Here is a 27,865-nt window from a genome sequence, read left to right as displayed (position 1 = left end):
GTCTGGTACATTAAGAATTGACCAGCAGACTACGGGTCTGGGTAACGAATGACCAGCAGACTACAGGTCTAGGTAACGAATGACCAGCAGACTACGGGTCTGGGCCAAAACATGGATGCCATTTTACGGGATAGAAGGAGTTCACTTCAACCCAAAGAGTCGAGATGTATTTGCCCCAGAAGTACTGTACGTTTCGACTCCTTGTTTCAATGCCATCCTGTAAAATGGCATCTATGGCTCCACAAATCCAACTGAGTACATTGTGGCTTGCAGGTCATAGAGGCGCAGCATATGTCTGTGCAGAGTTTGCACGTTCTCCCTGTGACCACGTTGGTTTCCTCCGGGTGCTCTGGTTTCCTCCCACACTTCAAAGATGTTAATTGGCGTTGGTAAAATTGTAGTGTGCAGGATAGTGCTAGTGCATGGGGTAATCGCTGGTCGGCACGGACTCGGTGGGCCGAAGGGCACGTTTGTAGGTCCTGTTTGTAAGACGTGCAGATCAATTGACCCTCTGTAAAACTGCCCGCAGTGGGTCGGGAGTGGAAGAGAACGTGGGATGACATAGAATCAGTGTGAATGGGTGATCGATGGCTGGCGTGGACTCGGTGAGATTGAGTTTGTAGGAAGGAACTGCAGATGCTTGTTTACACCGAAGATGGACACAAAATGCTGGAGTAACTCAACGGGTCAGGTGGTATCTCAGGAGAAAAGGAACATGTGACATTTTGGGTTAGAGCCCTCCTTCAGGCAGACAGTTAAATCTGGCCTGGAGGATTTCCCTCTCCATGCTGTATCTCAAAACTAAATTAAACATAGAGAGAAACAACGTGGAAACAGGCCCTTCGGCCCACCGAGTCTGCACCACCCATCAACTACCAGTTGACACTAAATCAACACTTCAAATCCCTCCCCCTCCCAACCCCCTCCCCCCCCATCATGCTAAGGCAGAAGCCTCTTCTCAATAGTTTCAATGCAGCCTACAGAGGGCTGCACGGTGGCACAGCGGTAGAGTTGCTGCCTTACAGCGCTAACCGCGCCGGAGACCCGGGTTCGATCCCAACTACGGGTGCTGTCTGTACAGAGTTTGTACGTTCTCCCCGTGACCGCATGGGTTTTCTCCAAGATCTTCGGTTTCCTCCCACACTCCAAAGACGTACAGGTACAGTATGTAGGTAAATTGGCTTGGTAAATGTAAAAATTGTTCCCAATGTGTATAGGATAGTGTTAGTGTGCGGGGATCGCTGGTCAGCACGGACTCGGTGGGCCGAAGGGCCTGTTTCTGCATTGTATCTTTAAACTAAACTAAACTAAACTACTATTTCCTTCCAACTTTCTAGGCAGCCAAGAGGCGAGAATGAAAAAAGACACAAAGTGCTGGAGTAACTCAACGGGTCGGACGGGAACTCTGGAGAACATGGATGGGTGACGTTTCGGGTCGGGACCCTTCTTCAGGCCAGAATGAAACTCTGAGCTGCTATATTGGTGTATTTAAAGGAGTCAGCCTGGCTAAGGAACCGAATAAGACCCCAGTCCCACTGCTACCATCTGTGGGAGTTTCTTTTCTGAAACACCCTGCTCAAACTGGCTTCATTTCACAACTCCAAAATACTTCTCTGTCCAATTAGCAAAATGGTTAAAAAAAAACATGTGTGAAATATCTTTTCAAAAATTCCTTGTAGTTCTCTCCCAGTGTGGCCTGGAACAGTAAGCAGGCCGTGGGTCTTATATTTCCATGAAATATCACTGTAACGCTAGAGTTGGCAGCTTTACTGTGAAGGCACGGTTGGAAGGTTGAGGCCAAAATGTCACTGGGTCATAGGTGGTAGCAGCATGCCAGAGCGAAAGCAACCGATGCTCCCATTAACTGAGAGGTCCTGAGGTCAAACAACAACAGGTTGGCGCGGTGGCGCAGCGGTAGAGTTGCTGCCGTACAGCGCAAGGGACCCAGGTTTGATCCTGACTACGGGCGCTGTCTGTGCGGAGTTCGTACGTTTCCCCCATGACCAGGTTTTCCCCAGGATCTCTGGTTTCCTCCCACACTCCAAAGACGTACAGGTTTGTAGACTAGTTGGCTTGGTGCGATTGTAAATTGTCCCTAGTGTGTGCAGGATAATGCCAGTGTGTGGGGGTCGCTGGTCGGTGCAGACTCGGTGGGACGAAGAAGGGCCTGGTTTCCTCGCTGTATCTCCAAACAAAACTAAACAACAGCTGAACAAGTCGCAAACATTCCTGGCAGAAATCTGACCAGATTTTGAGGAAGCAACATTGAAATTCAACTCACGGTCAGAAGTGGAAATGATTTCCACACTCTGTTCGCAATGATGCAGGAACGTGTTCTTCAGAATAGCAAGCATCAAAGGCATGCCAATCTGGCACGGAGATCGATTCATCAAAGGCCATTTAGGCAGGAGATCTTGTCTCACAGCCGAACAGTCAAACACATCCTGAATTCAGCTGAGCAATGCAAATTGTATCAAGGTGATCCAAGCCTTACTTATTGATACAGGGGGATAATATTTTCAGGATGGCACACGTTATTGATGTAGTAACTGATTGTTGGTAGGATTATTGACCTGGTAACTAACCAGATTGGTATCTGGGGGAGGATCTTCAGCCCCTTGAGTCCCGTCTGCCCTTCAATGAGATCATCGCGTAGTTTAGTTTAGTTTAATTTAGATTAGTTGAGTTTATTGTCACGTGTACCGAGGTAGAGTGAAAAGCCTTTTTGTTGCGTGCTATCCAGTCAGCGAAAAGGCCTTCATAACAAGGGGAGTTGAGTATAGGAGCAAAGAGGTCCTTCTGCAGTTGTACAGGGCCCTAGTGAGACCACACCTGGAGTACTGTGTGCAGTTTTGGTCTCCAAATTTGAGGAAGGATATTCTTGCTATTGAGGGCGTGCAGCGTAGGTTTACTAGGTTAATTCCCGGAATGGCGGGACTGTCATATGTTGAAAGACTGGAGCGACTAGGCTTGTATACACTGGAATTTAGAAGGATGAGAAGGGATCTTATCGAAACGTATAAGATTATTAAGGGGTTGGACATGTTAGAGGCAGGAAACATGTTCCCAATGTTGGGGGAGTTCAGAACAAGGGGCCAAAGTTTAAGAGGAATTCTCTGCCTCAAAAGGCAGTGGAGGCCAATTCTCTGAATGCATTCAAGAGAGAGCTAGAAAGAGCTCTTAAGGATAGCGGAGTCAGGGGTTATGGGGAGAAGGCAGGAATGGGGTACTGATTGAGAATGATCAGCCATGATCATATTGAATGGGGGTGCTGGCTCGAAGGGCCGAATGGCCTCCTCCTGCACCTATTGTCTATTGTCTATTGTCCAGAGATGCTGTCTGACCCGCTGGGTTACTCCGGCTTTTTGTGTCTATCTTCAGCGAAAAGACTGCTTGATTACAACAAAGACAGCCACAAAATGCTGGAGTAACTCAGTGGGTCAGGCAGCATCTCTGGAGAAAAAGAATAGGTGACATTTCGGCTCAGAACCTTTCTTCAGACTCCAGAGCATTCAGTGTCTATCTTCGGTATAAACCAGCATCTGCAGATCCTTCCTGCACACACATGATTACAATCAAGCCGTCCACAATGTACAGATACAAGATACTGTAAAGGGAATAACATAACATAAGTGCAAGATAAATTCCAGTAAAGTCCGATTAAAGATAGTCCGAGGGCCTCTCCTGAAGTAGATGATAGGTCAGGATCGCATTTTAGTTGTTTCTAATTCGCAAAATACAGACAGCGCCCGTAGTCAGGATCGAACCCAGGTCTCTAGCGCTGGTTCCGTTTAGAAACAGAAACATAGAAACATAGAAAATAGGTGTAGGAGGAGGCCATTTGGCCCTTCGAGCCAGCACCGACCGGCATTCATTGTGATCATGGCTGATCATCCACAATCAGTAACCCGTGCCTGCCTTCTCCCCATATCCCATGATTCCACTAAACCCTAGAGCTCTATCTAACTCTCTTTTAAATTCATCCAGTGAATTGGCCTCCACTGCCTTCTGTGGCAGGGAATTCCACAAATTCACAACTCTCTGGGTGAAAAAGTTTCTTCTCACCTCAGTTTTAAATGGCCTCCCCTTTATTCTTAGACAGTGCCCCCTGGTTCTGGACTCCCCCCAACATCGGAAGTTTACCTTTCATGGTTCATGGGAAGAGGTTACAGAGACCTGAGAACTGCAACCTCCAGCTTCAAGAACAGCTTCTTCCCATCAACCATCTGGTTCTTGAATCACCCTGCACAACCCTAACATAGAAACATTGGAAACGTTTTTTCCTCATCTCAATCCTACCCTTTATTCTTGTGACCCCCCGGTTCTGGACTCCCCCAACATCGGGAACATTTTTCCTGCATCTTGCTTGTCCAATCCCTTCAGATTTCTTTCTGTAACAGCAACCCTTTCTCAGCACCGAACCACAATAAGGGCTTTCATAAAATATATTCTACATATGTTTTGGGAACCCAGCGCTAGAGACCTGGGTTCGATCCTGACTACGGGCGCTGTCTGTATTTTGTGATTTAGTCGGAGAAGCATTGGGAGTGGTGAAATTAAACCAAAACTTTGCAGTACTATGGTACACTTTGTTTTTTGCACTATCGTGCTCCAGTTTAACTGATAATTTATTGTGTATTAATCTCATTGTTGTCAGTGTGTCTAATGTGCCCGTAAACCTACAACAAGTATTTGTATTTAGCCTGGCTAGCTCAGTCGGTCGAGCATGAGATTCTTAATCTCAGGGTCGTGGGTGTCGAGCCCCACATCGGGCAACAATCTTTTTGTGGGAATGTATGGTGACGTGTGCAAGAATTTCACTGTGCAGTGCATATCTAGTTTGTCTTGATTAGTACAGGTGTCAAAGGTTACGGGGAGAAGGCAGGAGAATGGGGTGAGGAGGGAGAGATAGATCAGCCATGATTGAATGGCGGAGTAGACTTGATGGGCCGAATGACCTAATTCTACTCCTATTCCTTATGACCTTAGCGACCGGTGCATATGACAAATTCACGCTCTTATCATATATATATACAGCCGGAAACAGGCATTTTCGGCCCTCCAAGTCCGTGCCGCCCAGCGATCCCCGTACATTAACACTATCCTACACCCACTAGGGACAATTTTTACATTTACCCGGCCAATTAACCTACATACCTGTACGTCTTTGGAGTGTGGGAGGAAACCGAAGATCTCGGAGAAAACCCACGCAGGTCACGGGGAGAACGTACAAACTCCTTACAGTGCAGCACCCGTAGTCAGGATCGAACCTGAGTCTCCGGCGCTGCAGTCGCTGTAAAGCAGCAACTCTACCGCTGCGCTACCGTGCCGCCCTCTTGATCCTTCGATGCTTACAGAGTCATAGAATCATAGAGTTATGCAGCATGGAAACAGGTCCTCCATTTGATGTCATTTATATTCCAACCCTTGTCAATGAGTGCTCGTAAGGGCATTTCAGGGAGCAGTGAAAAGTCAACCACAACAATGGGTCTGGAGTCAAATGGACATCAGGTCACAGGGGGGTGGCACGATGGCGCAGCGGTAGAGTTGCTGCCTTATGGCACCAGAGACCTGGGTTCGTTCCGGGCTACGGGTGCTGTCTGTATGGAGTTTGGACACTTCTCCTGTGAGCACGTGGGTTTTCTCTGGGTGTTCCGGTTTCCTCCCGCGCTCCAAAGACGTCGAGGTGTGCAGGTTAATTGGAGGCTTCTGTAAATTGGCACTAGTGTGTAAGATGGTGCTAGTGTCCGGGCTGGTCACTGATCAGCATGGACTCGGTGGGCCGAAATGCCTGATTCCACGCGGTATCATCAAAGTCTAAAGATCAAGTATGGACAAGAGATTACCATTAGACGGCACAGTGGCACAGTGGGTAGAGCCGCTGCCTCACAACGCCAGGGACCCCAGTTCGATCCCGACCTCGGGCTCTGTCTGTGTGTAATTTACGTGTTCTCTCTGTGACTGCACGGGTTTCCTCTGAGTGCTTCGGTTTCCTCCCACATCCCAAAGATGTGTGGATTCGTCGGTTCATTGTCCTCTGTAAATCACCCCTGGTGTTTAGTGGAATTACTAGTGTGAACGGGTGATCGATGATCATCATGGACTCGGTGGGCCGAATGGCCTGTCTCCATGCTGTATCTCTAAACTAGACGAAAACTAAATGAAACTAAACCAAATCAAAACCAAACAAAACCATTCTTGAAGGACATGTGAACCAGATAGGTTTTTAACAGCAATCCAACCGTTTCATCATCACCATTACAAAGACTAAATTTTAATTCCAGAAATGTTTAATAGTTTTTCATTGAAATTCAGCTCTTAATCTGCCATGATCAATAATAGCTATCTTGTAGAGACCACAGACTTACCAAACCAGAATACATGAAATCTGAAGCACATTTTAAATGTAGGAGGCAACAAAGTGTCACGTAGACTAAGATCTTACGATATTGTTCAGAGTGAGCTGGATCATCAGCTGTTTCTTAAACAGGACATTGTTCTGTGCAATCTCGCGGAGTGTTATTCTGTTGCTAAGCATGCTTAATGTATCTGATACTTTAAGGACAGAATATTGAAGTGCTGTCAGACTTGAGGTTGAGTGCTGTGCTTTTGGTGATAACCTTATTCAGGGGCTGGTACATTTCCAGGAAAAGAAAAGCAAAAGAAAACTGCAGATGCTAGAAGGCTGAAATTTTAAAAAGAAAATGCTGCAAATACCAAGAAGCCATGCACAGATAAAACGCTTCTGGTCATGTTGTATTTTGTATATTAGTTTGTTACATTGTAACTGCTGTAATCATTATTAGCCATTTAAATTTAACAGCGTAGGCATTCTTTATACTTTAGTACATTGCAGCTGTCTGTAACCTTGTTACATTTGAATGAAAGATAATGGTGGCGAGATAAGGAAAGACATAGGCCTTGGGGTGATGGATGGATGTGAGGGATGGACTAGCAAGGAAATAAGGGTGGCAAAGTATGAAGGGATGTGAGCATTGAGATAAGGATATATTACTGAATGGGATTTAATGGTGGTGGGACAGACGGGTGACTGCAAAGAAATGAATGACTGAAGAAAGGAGTGTGGGTATGAGGTAATGTAAAGAAGATAAGGTTTGGAATAATCCTATAAACATAGACTGCCCAATGTACTAAGTGGGCAGTCAGGTGGTCGGCTTCCTGATTGTTCCAGCCATTGTTTGCAAATAAAGGCTTTTAACTTCTCGAAGAATTCTCCGTGTCGCCTGTCTTCATTTCGAGGATCAGGGAACCACAACAGTCACAGATTTTCCATCAGAACCCTTCTGATGAATGGCCTTCAAGCTGGAACATTAGGGGCGGCACAATGGATTTGCTGCCTTACAGCGCCAGGGACCCGGGTTCAATCCTGACTACGGGTGCTGTCTGTACCGAGTTTGTACGTTCTCCCCGTGACCGTGTGGGTGCTCCAGTTTCCTCCCAAACTACAAAGACACGTGGGTTTGTAGGTTAGTTGGCTTCAATAACAACTGTAGATTGTCCCTAGTGCATGGACAGTGTTAGTGTACGGGGTGATCGCTGGCCAGTGCAGACCCGGTGGGCCGCTGAGCCTGTTTCCACGCAGCATCTCTAAAGCCTAAAGTATCTCTAAAAGTCTAAAGTCATTAACTTCAACTCTGATCAGTTCCGGGCCATGTGAAACTAACAGGAAATGACGATTTCGCATCAGTTCCCCAGAGTGCTTCCTGATACATTCCACGCTAACCTCTAAACACAGATCTCCACAGATGAAACATCCCAAGTGCTAAATTTAGAGGATTTGGTTAATGTGAATTAATTTAAACGTAATAAAACAAACCTTGGAATTGTGCTCTTCTGGATTCTGTTCATTGTTGGTCAAAATCAATTAAGTAAGAATCAAGTACATACATCTTAATATAACCTACTCTGCAGAAATACTTGTTAGGACATGACTGAATGTGTTAGCTCGGTTTCATTTTGCAATTAGCAATTGAGATAAATCCAATCGTTTAGTAGGAGACCGTTCACTTTCCCCAGTACAGAAGGGGCCACCGTAGTCTGCTGGTAGAACTGCTGCCTCACAGCGCCAGAGACCAGGGTTTGATGCTGATCTCGGGTGCTGTCTGTGTGGAGTTTGCACATTCTCCTTGTGACTGCGTGGGTTTCCTCCGGGTGCTCCGGTTTCCTCCCACTTCTCAAAGACGTGTGGGTTTGTTGGGCCTCTGTAAATAGCCCCTGGTTGTGTAGGGATTGGAAGAGAAAGTGGGATAACATAGAACTAGCACGAATAGGTGATTAATGGTCGGCTTGGACTTGGTGGGCCGAAGGGACTGCCTCCATGATGGATCTCTAAACTAAACTACAGAAGGAGGCCATTTGGCCCGTTGAGTCCGTGTGACTTCCAACAAAGCAATCCCATCAAAGATAGACACGAAAAGCTGGAGTAACTCAGCGGGTCAGACAGCACCTCTGGAGAAAAGGAATGGATGATGTTTGGGTTCGAGACCCTCCTTCAGTCTGGAGACTCGAAACGTCACCTGGTCCTTTTATCCAGAGATCCTGTCTGACCCGCTGTTACTGGAGCTTCTTGTGTCTATCTTCGGTTTAAACCAGCATCTGCAGCACCTGCTTACATAAAGCAATCCCACCAACCATATTCCTTTTTATTTCCCTGGAACCTGCAACCTATTCATAAGATCATACGCGGTAGAGGTAGAATTAGGCCATTCGGCCCATCAAGTCTACTCCACCATTCAATCATACCTGATCTACCTCTCCCTCCTAACCCCATTCTCCTGCCTTCTCCCCAAAACCCCTGACACCTGTACTAATCAAGAATATATCTATCTCTGCCTTAAAAATAATAATAATAATATATTCCTTTATTCGTCCCACACCGGGGAAATTTAGTGTTACAGCAGCAAAGTGGATAGCAAGAGAGCAAGAGATCATTCATTATAAATAAAAGATACATAAATTGTCATCAGTTTTCTGTGTGTTCTTAGATGTTATTGTTGACTCGTCTGCTGGGAGCAGTGCTGGTTGTGCAGCCTCACAGCAGCGGGAAGGAAGGACCTCCTATATCTCTCCTTCACGCACTTGGGGTGAAGGAGTCTGTCACTGAAGGAGCTACTCAGTGCAGTGACAGTGTCCTGCATGGGGTGGGAGTCGTGGTCCAGCAGCGATTTTAGCTTTGCCATCATCCTCCTCTCTCCCACCACCTGCACTGAGTCGAGGGGGCAACCCAGGACAGAGCTGGCCTCCCTGACCAGCTTGTCGAGTCTCTTCCCCTCCGCCACTGAGATGCTGCTGCTCCAGCAGACCACTCCATAGAAAATGGCTGATGCAACCACCCTGTTGTAGAAGGTCCTTACGAGTGCCCCCTGCACTCCAAAGGACCTGAGTCTCCTTAGCAGATAAAGTCTGCTCTGGCCCTTTCTGTATAGCGCATCCACTGACTTGGCCTCCACTGCCTTCTGTGGCAAAGAACTCCACAGATTTACCACCCTCTCATAAAAGAAATTTCCCCTCATCTCTTTCCTCAAAGAATGTCCTTTAATTCTGAGGCTACGACCTCTAGTTCTAGTCTCTCCCGCTAGTGGAAACACCCTCTCTTGTCCCTCCATTACTTTCTGTTTAATCCCTTTTGCACCTTACTTGCACAAAGGAGGAAGTTGTAAAGGTCAGTTGACCAACCCGGAACATCCCTGGGATGTGGAAGGAAACGAGAGGAACTGAGGAGACGCGCACCTGCACAGCAAAGGTGTTCAATCTCCCCTGCGTGCAGCCACAAGGTCAAATCCACAGCAGCTGTGCCGGCGTGCCTCCCACTAGCATCAGCTTGCCTGAAGGCAGCACGTTCAACAATGCCAAGGGCACAGACTGGCTCTCATGCCAAGCTATCACATTAGACTCAAACACCCAACGAGGCAAACTCAGCTCATCAGAGACATAGAATCATAGTCATGCAGCACACGGAAACAGGCCCTTCCGCCCATCTCCACCATGCCGACCAATATGCCTAATTTAAGATAGTCCCGTTTGCCCACATTCACCCCGTGTGCTAAATCATCCCTAACCATGTACCTGGCCAAATTAGATTGTGCACGTTGGGTTGATTGCATTAGTCGAAACAGGGTGGACCTTGTGAAGGTTGCAATCTCCCACCCCTCCCCTTATGCTAAATCTTCCCTAACCATGTCGTCCTGCTTGCCACTGCGGATATCCAGACCAGACCATCCCACACATCCCTCGTGAATGACCACTCACTGAGGCTTTTCCCTGGTGGCATCAAGACCTTCCACCCAGCAACTGATGCTGCCCTGGCCTGGATGTCTACCCTTGGCCTACAACGTTAGGCTGTGCGCGCCATAAGCAAGACGAAGAACCTGTCCAAATTTCTTTTAAATGCTGTTATGGTACCTGCCTTAGCTCCCTCCTCTGGCTGCTCCTTTCAGGGTGACTCAGCAGTAGAGCTGCTACCTCACAGCTCCAGAAACCCGGATTCTATGCTGACCACGGGTGCTGTCTGTTTGTACGTTCTCCCTGTGACCGCGTGGGTTTTCTCCGGGTGCTCCACTCACCTCCCACATTCCAAAGACGTGCAGGCTTCTAGGTCAATCATATAAATTGTCCCCGGTGTGTAGGATAGACGTAGTGTACGGGGTGATCACTGATCGGCGCGGACTCGGTGGGCCAAAGGGCCCGTTTTCACTCTGTGTCTCTAAACTACATACCTGCACGGTGGCGCAGCGGTAGAGTTGCTGCCTCACAGCGAATGCAGCGCCGGAGACTCAGGTTCGATCCTGACTACGGGCGCCGTCTGTACGGAGTTTGTACGTTCTCCCCGTGACCTGCGTGGGTTTTCACCGAGATCTTCGGTTTCCTCCCACACTCCAAAGACGTACAGGTATGTAGGTTAATTGGCTGGGCAAATGTAAAAAATTGTCCCTAGTGTGTGTAGGATAGTGTTAATGTGCGGGGATCGCTGGGCGGCGCGGACCCGGTGGGCCGAAGGGCCTGTTTCCGTGCTGTATCTCTAAAATCTAAAAAAAAATCTAAAAAAGTGAAAAAGTTGCCAGTCTGATTCCCGTTAAATCTTGTCCCTCTCACCTTGATACCAGAGATCGATGAGGCCATGATGTGGTGACAACCTAAGAGGGTCAAAGCTGCGATCACATCAATATTGAGACGCTGCCTGGGCTTCACATGGCAAAAGCAAGCCTGGCGTTTCTGTTTGCTGTGATAAAGTGGGTGCACTCTGTGTCCATGCCTGAGAGATGAACTAACTCCATCACCGACCGATCTGTTCCAATGGTTCTCCTGTCCATGATACACGATGCTGGAGTAACTCAGCAGGTCAGGCAGCATCTCCGGAGAAAGGGAACAGGTGATGGGTCGAGATCCTTAGTTTTAGTTTAGTTTAGAGATAGACAAGAGACAAGAGACAATAGACAATATGTGCAGGAGTAGGCCATTCGGCCCTTTGAGCCAGCACCGCCATTCACCGTGATCATGGCTGATCATTCTCAATCAGTACCGTGTTCCTGCCTTCTCCCCATATCCCTTGACTCCACTATCACTAAGAGCTCTATCTAACTCTCTCTTGAAAGCAACCAGAGAATTGGCCTCCACTGCCTTCTGAGGCAGAGAATTCCACAGCATCACAACTCTCTGAGCGAAAAAGTTTTTCCTCATCTCCGTTCTAAATGGCCTACCCCTGGTTCGGGACTCCCCCAACATCGGGAACATGTTTCCTGCCTCTACCGTGTCCAATCCCTTAATAATCTTATATGTTTCAATAAGATCCCCTCTCATCCTTCTAAATTCCAGAGTATACAAGCCTAGTCGCTCCAGTCTTTCAACATATGACAGTCCCGCCATTCCGGGAATTAACCTTGTGAACCTAAGCTGCACGCCCTCAATAGCAAGGATACAGCATGGAAATAGGCCCTTCAGCCCACCGAGTCCGCACTGACCAGCGATCCCCACGTATTAACACAAGCCTGCACACACTAGGGACAATTTACAAGTATATAAACCCAAGCCAGCTAACCTACAAACCTGTACATCTTTGGAGTACAAAGGTGTAACCCCTTCTTCAGTTTAAACCAGTATCTGCGGTTCCTCCACATTTTGGGTGCTCTTGTCACATAGGGTGGGGATGGGAGGAGGGTAGGGAGGAGAAAAAGAGATTCTCATTTCTTATCGAGGTGCAAGAACCTCCTCAAAGCCATGATCAGGCTGCTTTCTCTGTGAACCTCTGCTTTGATTAAAATGTTATTTTGCACTTCTCATTGATCACCACTTGGGCCAGGCAGGCTTGTGATGGCTGGAGCCATTGATCAGGGGATTTGATCTCTTTGGTCCTGCATCTCACCATCTCCCTGCCCTTCCCCCCCCCCCCCCCCCCCCCCCCCCCCCACTGCCGTATACCTCCCTGGCCTGATCTGAATACAAATCACACTGTTGTTTGAAGGGCAGTGGTGGGGGAAGGTGGCTAAGTCACTGCACCGCTCTCTCCACGTACAGCTCCTGCAATGTGAATACAGATGGCTGCCCCCTGTATGGAAAATGCCATGAGTCAGCATCGTGAATGAAGACAAAATCCAATGAAGATGTCAAAGCTGCTCATGCAGCAAGATAGCAACAACTAAACAGGCAGGCAGGCAGGTGTAGAGTGCATGTGGTGTGTGTGTGTGTGTGTGTGTGTGTGTATATGTGTGAACATCTGTATGTGTGTGTGTGTGTGTGTGTATATGTGTGAACATCTGTATGTGTGTGTGTGTGTGTGTGTGTGTGTGTGTGTGTGTGTGTGTGTGTGTGTGTGTTTGTGTGTATATGTGTGAACATCTGTATGTGTGTGTGTGTGTGTGTGTGTTTGTGTGTATATGTGTGAGCATCTGTATGTGTCTGTGTCAGTGTATGAGTGTGTGCGTGTGTGTGTGTGTTTGTGTGTATATGTGTGAGCATCTCTATGTGTCTGTGTGTGAGTGTGTGTGTGCGTTTGTGCGTATATGAGTGAGCATCTGTATGTGTTTGTGTGTGTGTGCATGTGAGTGTGTGTGTTTGTGTGTATATGTGTGAAAATCTGTGTATGTACGCGTGTATGTCGGCGAGTATGTGTGTGTGCATGGGTGTGTGTGGGTGGCTGTGTGTGGACGTCATCCGTGTGTGTGCATGTGGTGTGTGTATGTTTGTGTGGTTGTATGTGTTGGTGTGAATATGTGTGAGTGTGTTTGTGTGTGTTAGCACATGGTGTGTATTTGTGTGTTTGTGTGTGTTAGCACATGGTGTGTATTTGTGTGTTTGTGTGTGAACACTTGTGTCATCTGTCTGTTTGTGTGCAGTATACACTATGTGCTGGTATGTGATATGTGTGCATGCATGTTGTGATGTTTGATGGACTGTGTGGGGTGGGAGGACCCGTTGCTCCTCCCGTGCAGCAGGTGGCGCTGCACAGGACAAAGGGAGATTGTGGGGTTGCAGCCATTTTAGTTGTCTTGCTGCCAGCATTGAGTTACAGTAATAAAGACTTCTGTTGTACCTTGAAGACTCGCAAAGTTTCATACAGTCATACAACAAGAACACGAAACATGGGTGTGTCCGTGTGTTAGTATATGTGGTGTGTGTTCATATAAAGTGTGTGTGTCTGTGAGTGTGTGTGTGTGAGAGGGTGTGTGAGAGCGTGTGTGAGTGTATGTCTGTGAGTGTGTGTGAGAGAGAGTGTGTGTGAGAGCATGTGGGTGTGTTTGCATGTGTGTGTGTGTTTGCATGTGGGTGTGTGTGCGTGTGTGTTTGCGTGTGGATGTGTGTGTTTGCGAGATGGTGTGTGCATGTGCAGTGCATGTGTGTGTGCTTGCGTGTGTGTGTGTGTGTGCGTGTCGGTGTGTGCATGTGTGTGTGCAGTGCATGTGTGCGTGCTTGCGTGTGTGTGTGTTTGCATGTGTGTGTGCAGTGCATGTGTGTGTGCGCAGTACATGTGTGTGTGTGTTTGTGTGTGTGTGTGTGTGCAGAGCATGTCTGTTTCTTGCGTGCGTGTGCGTATGCATGTGTGTGTGGGTGCATGTGCATGTGTGTGTGTGCAGTGCATGTGTGTGTGTGCATGTGTGTGCACATGTGTGTTCCTGAATTTGTTCCTGAATAATTGTCCAACGTTGGGTGGATGCATAGATACTAATTTAGACTGATCTGAGTGAGCAGTGGAGGTCTCACAGGTCTGAATGTCTACTCCTCTTGTTACATATGTGCACAATTACACAACAGAGCCCACTTGTGTCATTCCTTCGACACTCCAGGGTAAACAAGCCCATTCACACCATTTTGATGCTACCCATTGATCGCCGGTGTTCTCACACTGTGGACAACTCAGCTCTGGGTAGAATAAGATTCAACTTCACTGCATTAACAAGAAGACAAAGACAACTGCCACAGATGACCGTGGAGGACATGTCATTGGGGATTGTTAAGGCAAAGTCATAGAATCAGAGAGTCATACAGCATGGAAACATGCCCTTCGGCCCAACTTGCCGACACTGACCAACATGTCCCATCTACACTAGTCCCACCTGCCTGCTTTTGGCCCATATCCCTCTAAACCTATCCTATCCATGTGTCTTAAACGTTGCGATAGTCCCTGCCTCAACTACCTCCACCGGCAGCTTGTTTCATATACCCACCACCCTTTGTGTAAAAAAGTTACCCCTCAGGCTCCTATTAAATCTTTGTCCCCTCACCTTAAACCTACATCCTCTGGTTCTTGATTCCCCTTCTTTGGGCAAGAGACTCGGTGCATCTACCTCTCATGATTTTGTACACAGAGATTGACAGATTGGTAAGGGTGCCAAGGGTTATGGGGAGAAGGCAGGAGAATGGGGTTGTGAGGGATTGATAGATCAGCCATGATTGAATGGGTAGTGCAGTCTAGTTTAGTCTAGTTTAGTTTAGTTTGGTTTATTGTCGCGCAAAAAGCCTTTGTTACGACATAGAGTAGATGGGCCGAATGGCAGAGTAGACTCGATGGGCAGAATGGCAGAGTAGACTCGATGGGCCGAATGGCCTACCTCTGCTCTTGTGGCTTATGAACTTATGGACTTTGGGATGCTGCAAAGGACATTGCAATCAATGAGGCATTTTGAACTTGCAGTTGATATTGCAATGTAGGAAAGCAGGACACCTGGTTGTGCAGAGAACGTTCTGACAAACTGCAATATGATTAGGAGCAGATAATCCATTTTAGCTGTTGTTGATGAAGGGGCATTGTAGAGATCTCTCCTGCTGTTTACTGAAATACTGTAGTGCCAAGGAAGCTTTATTATGGAAGGCAGATTTAACCCAGTGTGTTTTCGTTCTCACCTCACAAACAGCTAACAATGGCCGGCTTCATTTATTATTGTTACTTTTTTGCAAATCTTTCATTCATTCGTTCTACATCTCTCCACATCACAGTTTATATCTCTCCTTTCCCTTTCCCCCCTCTCTCAGTCTGAAGAAGGTTCTCGACCCGAAACATCACCTTTTCCTTTTCTCCAGAGATGCTGTCTGACCCACCGAATTACTCATCCATCTTCAGCTTAAACATGCTGCCTGACCCGCTGAGTTAAAGCCACAGATTGATGCAGTGTGGAAACAAGCCCTTCGGCCCAACTTGCCCACACTGGCCAATATGTCCCAGCTACACTAGTCCCACCTGCCTGCATTTGGACAATATCCCTCCAAATTTGTCCTATCCATGTTCCTGTCTAAATGTTAGGATAGTCCCAGCCTCAACTACCTCCTTCAGCAGCTCGTTCCATACACCCACCACCCTTTGTGTGAAAAAGTTACCCCTCAGATTCCTATTAAATATTTTCCCCTTCACCTTAAACCCATGGCCTTCGATTCACCTACTCTGGCCAAGAGACTCTGTGCGTCTACCCGATCTATTTCTCTCTTGATTTTATACACCTCCATCAGGTCACCCCTCATTCCCCTGCACTTCGAGTTACTCCAGCATTTTGTGTCCGTCTTCCCATTGATAATCAGGGCACGTCCAGAGATAGGAGTGTGTCAGCTACAAGGGGGTGTCCGTGCCTGAGCAACAAGCAAAGTGCCGGAGGAACTCAGCGGGTCAGGCAGCATCTGTGGAGGAAACTGACAGCTGATGTTTCTCTTCTAACAGACTGCCTCCGCAGATGCTGCCTGCCTCCATGAGAGTTCCGCCAGCGCTTTGCTTTTGCTCGAGATTGGGCGGCACAGTGACACAGCTGGTAGAGCCGCTGCCTCACAGCGCCAGAGGCCCGGGTTCGATCCTGACCTCCGAGCTTGGGTTTCCTCCGGATGGAGATCTTTACTATCCATGTACCAGTCCAAATGTCTTTTAAATGTTGCAATGGTGCCTGTGTTAATTGCCTCCTCTGGCAGCTCGTTTCGGGGCAGCACAGTGGCGCAGCGGTAGACTTGCTGCCTCACGCCGCCAGAGACCAGGGTTTGATGCTGACCATGGGCGCTGTCTGTTTGTACATTCTCCCCGTGACCGCATGGATTCCAACGGGTGCTCTGTTTTTCTCACACATTCCCAAAACATGCAGGTTTGTAGGTGAATCGGCCTTGGTAGATCACTCCTGGCGTGTAGGGAGCAAAGATACTAGAGGAGCAAGATGGACCACTCCGTTGAAATCGCCTATACTGAAGTGTAGTACGCAAAGGAGCGTAACGTCCGCCATTTTAGTAGGCAAAACCCGCCGTTAGCTATGCCTCTCGCAGTGTAATCAGTGTTTTGGGGGAACAGTGTGTGTGATGATGCCATTAAAATGCAGAATATATCTCATCTATCAATTCACAGATATTTGTTACTTTTCTTTTAAAATGTTTCTGCAAGTTTCTGCCTACTAAAATGGCGCCGTGACATACCATGGTTTTTAGGGTCGAGTGGTCTATCTTGCTCTGCTCTGTTATCTTTGGTAGGGAGTGGGCACAAAGGGGGAAACTAGTGCGAATAGGTGATTAATTGTCGACATGGACTCGGTGGGCCGAAGGGCCTGTTTCTGTGCTGTGTCTCTAAACTAAACTGAAGAAAGAGGCCATTTGGCCCATTGAGTTCATGTGACTTCCAACAATGTAATCCCATCCCCTTTTATTTCCCTGGAACCTGCAACCTGCAGGTTTGTAGGTTAATTCGCCTCTGTAAATTGCCCTGAGTGTGTAGGGAGTGGGTGTGAAGGTGAGATAACATAGAATGAGTGTGATCGGGTGATCGATGGTTCATTGGTTTTACTTGCACCAAACCTTATTCACGTTATTCCCTTTATCATGTATCTGTACACTGTGGATGACTCGAATGTAATCATCTATTGTCTTTCCGCTGACTGGTTAGCACGCAACAAAAGCTTTTCCCTGTACCTCGGTACATGCGACAATAATAAACTCAACTTATGTCCTTTTATTGTGAGGCTGGACCCTCTGGTCCTAGACTCTCCCACGAGTTAAAATATCCTCTCCAACATCCAGTTGCTGCCTTATAGCGCCAGATACCCGGATTCGATCCTGACTGCGGGTGCTGTAAGAAAATAACTGCAGATGCTGGTACAAATAGAAGGTATTTATTTAACAAAATGCTGGAGTAACTCAGCAGGTCAGGCAGCATCTCAGGAGAGAAGGAATGGGTGACGTTTCGGGTCGAGACCCTTCTTCAGACTGCGGGTGCTTGTCTGTATGGAGTTTGTACGTTCTCCCCGTGACCTGTGTGGGTTTTCTCCAGGAGCTTTGGCTTCCTCCCACGCTCCAAATACGTAGAATAGTGTAAGTGTCGATCGTTGGTCGGCTCGGACTAGGTGGGCCGAAGGGCCCGTTTCCACGCTGTATCACTAAACTAAACTACAACACTCTATCCAGGCCTTCCATGATTCGATACGTTTGGCGGCGTGGACTTGCTGGGCTGAAGCACCTGCTTCCATGCTGTTACTTGCAATCAATCAATGAAATGGTCTCTTAGTTTGAGGAAGGACATTCTTGCTATTGAGGGAGTCCAGTGCAGGTCCACTAGGTTAATTCCTGGGATGGCGGGACTGACATATGATGAAAGAATGGGTCGACTGGGCTTGTATTCACTGGAATTTAGAAAGATGAGAGGGGATCTTATAGAAACATATAAAATTCTTAAAAGGTTGGACAGGCTAGATGCAGGAAAAATGTTCCCCATATTGGGGGAGTCCAGAACCAGGGGTCACAGTTTAAGAATAAGGGTTCTGCCATTTCGGACTGAGATGAGGAAAAACTTTTTCACCTGGAGAGTTATGAATCTGTGGAATTCTCTGCCACAGAAGGCAGTGCAGGCCAATTCACTGGATGTTTTCAAGAGAGAGTTAGATTTAGCTCTTCGGGCTAACGGAATCAGGGGATATGGGGGAAAAAAGCAGGAACGGGGTACTGATTTTGGATGATCAGCCATGATCATATTGAATGGCGGTGCGGGCTGGAAGGGCCGAATGGCCTACTCCTGCACCTATTTTCTATGTTTCTATGAGTCTGCAGATTTTTGCGTCTCCATTTCACAGCGACTGGCCTGGTCATGGCTGAGCTACCAGCACTGAGGGAACAGCTGAGTTGGGACAATGGCCGTGGCAGGAGGTGGCTCTAGAAATAGTGGAAGCATTGGAGATCATTTTTCAATGTTCTATAGATTCAGGATCAGTTCCTGTGGATTGGAGGATAGCAAAATGTTATCCCACTTTTTAAGAAAGGAGGGAGAGAGAAAACGGGTAATTATAGACCAGTTAGTCTGACATCAGTGGTGGGGAAGATGCTGGAGTCAATTATAAAAGACGAAATTGCTGAGCATTTGGATAGCAGTAACGGGATCATTCCGAGTCAGCATGGATTTACGAAGGGGAAATCATGCTTGACAAATCTACTGGAATTTTTTGAGGATGTAACTAGGAAAATTTACAAGGGAGAGTCAGTGGATGTGGTGTACCTCGACTTTCAGAAAGCCTTCGACAAGGTCCCACATAGGAGATTAGTGGGCAAAATTAGGGCACATGGTATTGGGGGTAGGGTACTGACATGGATAGAAAATTGGTTGACAGACAGAAAGCAAACAGTGGGGATAAATGGGTCCCTTTCAGAATGGCAGGCAGTGACCAGTGGGGTACCGCAAGGTTCGGTGCTGGGACCCCAGCTATTTACGATATACATTAATGACTTAGACGAAGGGATTAAAAGTACCATTAGCAAATTTGCAGATGATACTAAGTTGGGGGGTAGTGTGAATTGTGAGGAAGATGCAATAAGGCTGCAGGGTGACTTGGACAGGTTGTGTGAGTGGGCGGATACATGGCAGATGCAGTTTAATGTAGATAAGTGTGAGGTTATTCACTTTGGAAGTAAGAATAGAAAGGCAGATTATTATCTGAATGGTGTCAAGTTAGGAGGAGGGGGAGTTCAACGAGATCTGGGTGTCCTAGTGCATCAGTCAATGAAAGGAAGCATGCGGGTACAGCAGGCAGTGAAGAAAGCCAATGGAATGTTGGCCTTCGTAACAAGAGGAGTTGAGTATAGGAGCAAAGAGGTCCTTCTACAGTTGTACCGGGCCCTGGAGAGACTGCACCTGGAGGACTGTGTGCAGTTTTGGTCTCCAAATTTGAGGAAGGATATTCTTGCTATGGAGGGCGTGCAGCTAGGTTAATTCCCGGAATGGCGGGACTGTCATATGTTGAAAGGCTGGAGCGATTGGGCTTGTATACACTGGAATTTAGAAGGATGAGGGGGGATCTTATTGAAACATATAAGATAATTTGGGGATTGTACACATTAGAGGCAGATAACATGTTCCCAATGTTGGGGGAGTCCAGAACAAGGGGCCACAGTTTAAGAATAAGGGGTCGGCCATTTAGAACGGAGATGAGGAAGAACCTTTTCAGTCAGAGGGTGGTGAAGGTGTGGAATTCTCTGCCTCAGAAGGCAGTGGAGGCCAGTTCGTTGGATGCTTTCAAGAGAGAGCTGGATAGAGCTCTTAAGGATAGCGGAGTGAGGGGGTATGGGGAGAAGGCAGGAACGGGGTACTGATTGAGAGTGATCAGCCATGATCGCATTGAATGGCGGTGCTGGCTCGAAGGGCTGAATGGCCTACTCCTGCACCTATTGTCTATTGTCTATTGTCTATTGTCTATTACAATCTCCAGGAGAGAGTCACGGACTCAGAGCTGGGCACGCCATTCTACAATCAGCATCTCATTCATTATTCATGGCTTTGCATTAAATGAAAACACTGATCGGAAGCTGATTTTCAAAGCAGGGGAAAAATATATATATATACACGTGTGTAGGAAGAGAGCTTGCAGATGCTGGTTTAAAAACTGACGATAGACACAGAATGCTGGAGTAAACTCAGTGGGACAGGCGGCATCTCTGGAGAGAAGGAATGGGTGACGTTCCGGGTCGAGACAACTTCTCCTGACCGAGGAACCCGGAAAAAGGGGCAGGCAGCCGGCTCGGGCAGAGCCCTCTTCCCGCCTGGCGCCGTGACTCGCGGAAGGCTAGCTTGGCCAGGCCCAGGGGCAACCCATCCAGGACGTCTTCAGCCCTAACCTCTCCCCTATGCACAGGGTGTCCAACGATGAGGATGGACAAATAATGATTGAGGCTGGGTGGGGTGGGTAGGACTGATGGGATGGCTGTGGCTGGGAGCTGGCATGAAGGCAATGGGCCAAATGGCCTTCATCTATTACATTGCTCAATTACGTCAGTGGGAAGGCTGAGCATTTAGGAAGGGCACCATAGAAATATAGGGACTCCTTCTGCTTTTTTTTACTGTGTACTCGTGCATGGCAGGATTTGACAGGATGACATGCCAGCAAGGTATTCCACTGTATCTCAGTACACGTTTTCAGAAACACCGTCGGCTTCATCAACAGGCTCATGGAAATACTTATTAATCCATCAGGATCCATTTCAATAATTTCCCCGGAGTCGAGATGGAATAATCAATGCAAAGATCTGTACCATCAAATGAAGGGCTTCCGTCATCATTTCTGTCGATGGGTGACCTTTTCCTGTCTTGGGGCCCGGTCAGTAACAGCCCCACACGTTGCGATGGTCTGAGGCAGGTGGTAGGAGGCATGAAACATCACCCTGTGCTGAACAGGGGCCGGGTTATTGCCTCCAGTGTGTTCAAGGCCGGCTGCAGACTCGCCAGCCGCCTGGCACTTACGCAGGCCGAGCAGAGTCCCCTCTGACCAGCCATCCCCGCACTTTAACACCACGCCACACACACTCTCCTCTGTGCCAGTGAGCCCTGGACTGTCTACAGCAGACATGCCAAACAGCTCAACCACTTTCATTTGAGCTGCCTACGCAGACTCCTTCACATCAGGTGGCAGGACAAAATTCCCGACACAGAGGTCTTGGAACCGGCCGGAATCCCCGTCGTCCTCACCCTCCTACGGAAAGCCCAAGCCAGATGAGCAGGCCATGTCGTCAGAATGCCCGAGAGTCGACTGCCAAAACAGCTTCTGTATGGAGAACTGTGTCAGGGCAAGCGCTCAGTAGGAGGACAGAAGGAACGGTTTAAGGACTGCCTCAAAGTGTCCCTCAAATACTTGGACATCAGCCTCAGCACTTGGGAGTCTCTTGCTCTGGACCGTCCAACCTGGCGTAGCAAGCTCAGCACAGGAGCCCGTGCAGCAGAGAACAGACGCACTGCAGAGGCCCAGAGGAAACGCACCGCGCGCAAGGCCCGGGCTACCTCCACTTCCACTGCAGCACCCATCCACTTGTGTCCTACGTGTGGGCGTGCATTCCGGGCCCGGATTGGCCTCACCAGTCACTTCCGGACCCACAGTCACCAATCCTCCAACTGAAAGTGAAGTCGTGGTCATCTTCGAACCCGAAGGACGAACAACAAGAACAACAACACACACGAGCAACAATTTACATTGATACCGAGCCAATGAACCTGCAAACCTGTACGTCTTTGGAGCGTGGGAGGAAACCAAAGATCTCGGAGAAAACCCACGCGGTCACGGGGAGAACGTACAAACTCCGTCCAGACAGCACCCCGGGTCTCCGGCGCTGGAAACGCTGTAAGGCAACGACTCTACAGCTGCGTCACCGTGCTGTCCTTGTGAGGGAGAAGGGGGGGGGGGGGGGGGGGGAAGGTGGACCTGGCATAACTTTGTCAGCACCATTTACGTGTCGACTATTGCATACCTTCGGTACACAAGCAAAGAATCTCACTGTGACTTGTCATGTGACAATAAAGTATTCAATTTAATTCAATAGTTCAGAACCGTATCCTTTTATGCCCTGTATTTGAATGCCTCTTAATTAGACCTCAGTCTGAAGAAGGGTCTCGACCCGAAACGTCACCCATACATCAGTCTGAAGAAGGGTCTCCCTTCCTTCTCTCCTGAGATGCTGCCTGACCTGCTGAGTTACTCCAGCATTTTGTGAATAAATACCTCTTAATTATAGTCATTGTAAAATTATTCACCACCTCCTCTGACTGTGCATCCTGGTATCAACGACATTGTATAAATACTAACCCATCAGAACCCCATTAAAATTCTCACCTCTCTCCTTAAATCTGTGCCTTCTTTAGTCAGAAGGTGGTGAACCTGTGGAATCCATTGCCACTGATGGCTGTGGAGGCCAGGTCATTGGGTATTTTTTGGGCAGTGATAGATAGATTCTTGATTAGTGTGGGTGTCTGGGTTTAAGGTAAGAAGGCAGGAGAATGACGTTCAGAGGGAAAGATAGATCAGCCATGATTGAATGGTGGAGTTGACTCGATGGGCCGAATGGCTTAGTTCTGCTCCTATGACTTATGAATTCATGAACTTATGCCCTCTGTTTTTGATAGTCCTGCCATGGGAAAAGCGATTTTGATTATCTGCCTTAGGCTTCTCAAAATCTTATGATCTTCCATATCAGGTCACCTCTCAACCTCCGACACTCCAGGGTAAACAAGCCCATTTTATTAAAGATAGACACAAAATGCTGGAGTAATTCAGCGGCACAGGCAGCATCTCTGGATAGAAGGAATGGGCGACATTTCAGGCCGAGACCCTTCTTCAGACTGAGAATCAAGGGAAAGGGAGACACAGAGATAAGGAAGGGTAAGGTGTGAAAACGAGACATCAAAAGAGATGGGGATCGAGGAGTAAGTAGAATAGATCATTGTTAGCTAGAAGAAGGTGACAATGAAGCAAACAGAGATAAATGTGATCAGGGGGACAGTAAGAATGGTGGGAGAACTGGGAAGGGGGAGGGATGGAGAGAGAGGGAAAGCAAGGACTACTTGAAGTTAGAGAAGTCAATACTCATACCACTGGGGTGGAAGCTGCCCAAGCGAAATATGAGGTGCTGTTCCTCCAATTTGTGCTGTGCCTCACGCTGACAATGGGGGAGGCCCAGGACGGAAAGGTCAGTGTGGGAATGGGAGGGGAATTGAAGTGTTTTGCAACCGGGAGATCATGTAGGTCTGGGCAGACTGAGTGGAGGTGTTCAGCCATTTAATTTAATCTCTCTCCAACTCAAGTCCTCCAATCCAGGCACCACCCTGGTGAACATCTTCTGCCGTCTCTTCTTGCCTAAGGATTGTGAGTTGGGTAAATGAAGTTATTCGGGATGGTTTCTCCAGAAAAGTTGCTGAGAATTTCAGGAATTCAGCTCGGGCCCATGGAGGACAATTACACTCAAATTATGCTCATAACTTCACTGTCAGATGCTTACAGCAGTGCTTTTATGGGGTGGATTTATTAGAAGGCAAGCTCTCCTGCACAGCGGGCTTGGATGATCTGAGACTATTGTCTGAAAGTGTGGGGGAGCAGATTCAATCAGAGCCTTTACAAAAGGAAATGGTTATATAATTAAAGGGAAATAATTGGCACCACACTGGGAGAATAGTCAGTAAATGGGACTCGCTGGATCTTTGCTCAGCAAAAAAAAAGAAGCACATTTTTTTCTGTGCAGCTCTGACCAATAATCGGCTTACTGCTGCTCATATTGGGCTAAAAAAAAGACACAAAGTGCTGGACTAACTCAACGGGTCAGGCAACGGCTCTGGAGAACACGGATAAATAATGTTTCCGGTTGGGACCCTTCTTCAGAGTCGATGCACTCCTGAGATGTGTCAGAAGGAACTGCAGACGCAGGTTTACACCGAAGATAGACACAGAGATGCTGCCTGACCTGCTGAGTCACTCCAGCACTTTGTGTCCATTTGTGCATTAACCAGCAGCTGTGGTTCCTTGTTTCTGCATCGGAGCAGATCTGTGTGGAGTTTCCAAAGGACTCCCCGAAGTGGATCACAGTCAAAAACTGCAGGCTATTTAGTTCCGTAAGCTTGCTCTGTCTTCAGTTGGAGCCTGATATGAGCTACACCTCAACTGTGTCCACCCATGTTTACTCTACAAACACACAACTCTACAACCATGCACCTCTACAACCATGCAACTCTACAACCATGCAACTCTACAACCATACAACTTTACAACCACCACAACTCTACAACTATACAACTCTACAACCACCACAACTTCACAACCACTACAACTCTACAACCATGCAACTCTACAACCATGCAACTTTACAACCACCACAACTTCACAACCACTACAACTCTACAACCATGCAACTCTACAACCACCACAACTCTACAACCACCACAACTTCACAACCATACAACTCTACAACCATGCAACTCTACAACCATACAACTCTACAACCATACAACTCTACAACCATACAACTCTACAACCATGCAACTTTACAACCACTACAACTCTACAACCACAACAACTTCACAAGTGCTACAACTCTACAACCATGCAACTTTACAACCACCACAACTCTACAACTATACAACTCTACAACCATACAACTTTACAACCACCACAACTCTACAACGCTACAACCATACAACTTTACAACCACCACAACTCTACAACCATGCAACGCTACAACCACCACAACTCTACAACTATGCAACTCTACAACCATACAACTTTACAACCACCACAAATCTACAACCACCACAACTCTACAACCATATGATTACTGCCTTACAGAGCTTGCAGCGCCGATGACCCGGGTTCCATCCCGACCACGGGTGCTGTCTATACTTTCTCCCCATGACCTGCGTGGGTTTTCTCCGAGATCTTCGGTTTCCTCCCACACTCCAAAGACGTACAGGTGTGTGGCTTGGCATGGATGTAAATTGTCCCCAGTGTCTCCCTAATAGGAGGGTGTTAGTATTGGGGGGATCGTTGCTCGGTGTGGACTCGGTTGGCCAAAGGGCCTGGTTCTGCACTGCACCTGTATCGCTAAACTAAACCCTCGACGTCACACATCAAGGCTTCAATGGACTCTGGTGTGGGCAAGTTGGGCCGAAGGGCCTATTTCCGCACTGTATCACTCTCTGACTCCCACCATCTACGGCCTTTGGACCATGGGTTGCGGGGCTGATCAGGGTCAAGCCACAGGCCGAGAGGGGTGCCAGCCAGCTTAAATAAAGACAGGCGCACGTTTCAAGTCTTCGTGATCTTGAAGGAAAGACATCAGAACCCCAGTGAGGACATAGAATACCTCGCTGCACAAGGGCACATTATTCTGCATAGATTTACGAAATACCGCAGAACTGTCTATCCGCACCTGGTCACCTCCCATCATCAAGTCTGAAGCAGCACGATGGTAATGACTGAATTATTTGGTCAATGTGAACTGGAGTTATTGCACTGCTGACGACCATTTATCTTTCCAGAGCGTCTAATTTAATTGGACATACTCCAAAAATGCTTTCAGTGCATTTCACTTACTGTCTGGCTGCAGAATGCAATCAGTCTCTGAAATGCCCTTGTGAGGTTTGCTGCAGATCAATGTAAAATAATGATTTGGAGACCATCTCTTTATTAATCTGAGCTTTTTAAAAATATTTCTTCCCCAAATGTTTCTTTCTGATGTCTCTCTTCGGCAGTAACTTTCCAGAGTTTTTAACTTTCATCTGTACTCTTACGTCTTATCTCTTCGACCAATATTCTTGGCTGGCTGGCATCTCCTGGTGCCCTTGAGAAGGTCTGTCTCCTTCTGGACGGGTAGGACAGCACAGTGGCGCAGCGGTAGAGTTGTTGCCTCACAACGCCAGAGATCCGGGTTTGACCCTGACTGCGGGTGCTGTCTGTACGGAGTTTGCATGTTCTCCCTGCGACCATGTGGGTTTTCTCCGGGGGCTCCGGTTTCCTCCCACAGTCCAAAGACGTGCAGGATAGTAGGTTAATTGGCTTCTGTAAATTGTCCCTAGTCTAGATTTTCTTTTAGATTTAGAGATACAGCACGGAAACAGGCCCTTCGGCCCACCGAGTCTGCGCCGCCCAGCGATCCCCGCACACTAACACTATCCTACACCCACTAGGGACAATTTTTACATTTACCCAGTCAATTAACCTACAAACCTGTACATCTTTGGCAGGAAACCGAAGATCTCGGAGAAAACCCATGCAGGTCACGGGGAGAACGTACAAACTCCGTACAGACGGCGCCCGTAGTCAGGATCTAACCTGAGTCTCCGGCGCTGCATTCGCTGTAAGGCATCAACTCTACCGCTGCGCCACCGTGCCGCCTAGTATGAACGGGTGGTTGTTGGTCGGCATGGACTGGGTGGGCCGAAGGGCCTGTTTCAACGCTGTATCTCAAAATAAAAGACACTGCTCTCACAATACCTGGACTTTGATCCAGCAAAGGCAAAGGAACTAGCATTTGTGTTCATGTCTGCATGGCAGTGGGATGAAATCTTCAATTCAAAACAGATAGTGCTCAGAATATTAAATCATAAGGTCATAAGGAATAGGAGTTGAATTAGGCCATTCGGCCCATCAAGTCTACTCCGCCATTCAATCATGGCTGATCTATCTCTCCCCCCTTACCCCATTCTCCTGCCCTCTCCCCATAACCCTAAGTTAGGAATGCCTACACCTCCATTCACTGTAGAACAACCCTCAGCACTTCTGATCAAGTATGGATCACGTGTCTTAATCCCTCACTGTTGCTCTTACCTTAAAGCACATACATACAGTACATTCAGACCCCTTGACTTTTTCCACATTTTGTTACGTTGCAGCCTTATTTTAAAATGGATTAAATTATTTTTTTGTATCATCAATCTCCGCTCAATACCCTATAATAAAAAAGCAAAAACAGGTGTTCAGAAATTTTTGCAAAGTAATTAAAAAATAAATAACTGAAATATCACATTTACATAAGTATTCAGACCCTTTACTCATTACTTTGTTGAGGCTCCTTTGGCAGCGATCACAGCCTCAAGTCTTTTTGGGTATGACACTACATTCTTGGCACACCTGTATTTGGGTCATTTCTCCCATTCTTCTCTGCAGATTCTCTCAAGCTCTGTCAGGTTGGATGGGGGGGGGGGAGGGGTGTCGATGCACAGCGATTTTCAGGTCCCTCCAGAGATGTTCGATCGGGTTCAAGTCCGGGCTCTGGCTGGGCCACTCAAGGACATTCACAGACTTGTCACAAAGCCACGCCTGGGTGTGTGCTTAGGCTCGTTGTCCTGTTGGAAGGTGAACCTCCACCCCAGTCTGAGGTCCAGAACGCTCTGGAGCAGGTTTTCATCAAAGATCTCGCTGTATTTTGCTCCGTTCATCTTTCCCTCGATCCTGACTAGTCTCCCAGTTCCTGCCGCTGAAAAACATCCCCACAGCATGATGCTGCCACCACCATGCTTCACCGTAAGTATGGTATTGGCCAGGAGATGAGCGGTGCCTGGTTTCCTCCAGACGTGATGCTTGGCATGTCAGGCCAAAGAGTTCAATCTTGGTTTCATCAGACCAGAGAATCTTGTTTAAGTGCCTTTTGGCAAACTCCAAGCGGG

At 47.6% G+C, this 27,865-nt stretch overlaps 1 protein-coding gene and 1 non-coding gene across 2 annotated transcripts in view; both read left to right on the top strand.

Moving 5' to 3' along the window:
• Positions 1–27,865, top strand: part of LOC144610306 (triacylglycerol hydrolase DDHD2-like) — a 200,481-nt gene that overhangs the window by 39,911 nt on the left and 132,705 nt on the right. Inside the window, exon 2 of the mRNA XM_078428908.1 lies at positions 1,338–1,434. The gene's annotated coding sequence lies outside the window, so the exon portion shown is untranslated. The remainder of the gene's footprint in view (positions 1–1,337; positions 1,435–27,865) is intronic.
• trnak-cuu (transfer RNA lysine (anticodon CUU)) lies at positions 4,702–4,775 on the top strand. Its single transcript has one exon. It is a non-coding gene; the product is annotated as a tRNA-Lys (tRNA).

The sequence above is a fragment of the Rhinoraja longicauda genome, chromosome 36 (assembly GCF_053455715.1).
Source record: "Rhinoraja longicauda isolate Sanriku21f chromosome 36, sRhiLon1.1, whole genome shotgun sequence".
In the NCBI taxonomy this organism is placed as follows: Eukaryota; Metazoa; Chordata; class Chondrichthyes; order Rajiformes; family Arhynchobatidae; genus Rhinoraja; species Rhinoraja longicauda.
The sequence above is the reverse complement of the archived record's forward strand: the minus strand, read 5'-3'. Positions and strand labels throughout refer to the sequence as shown.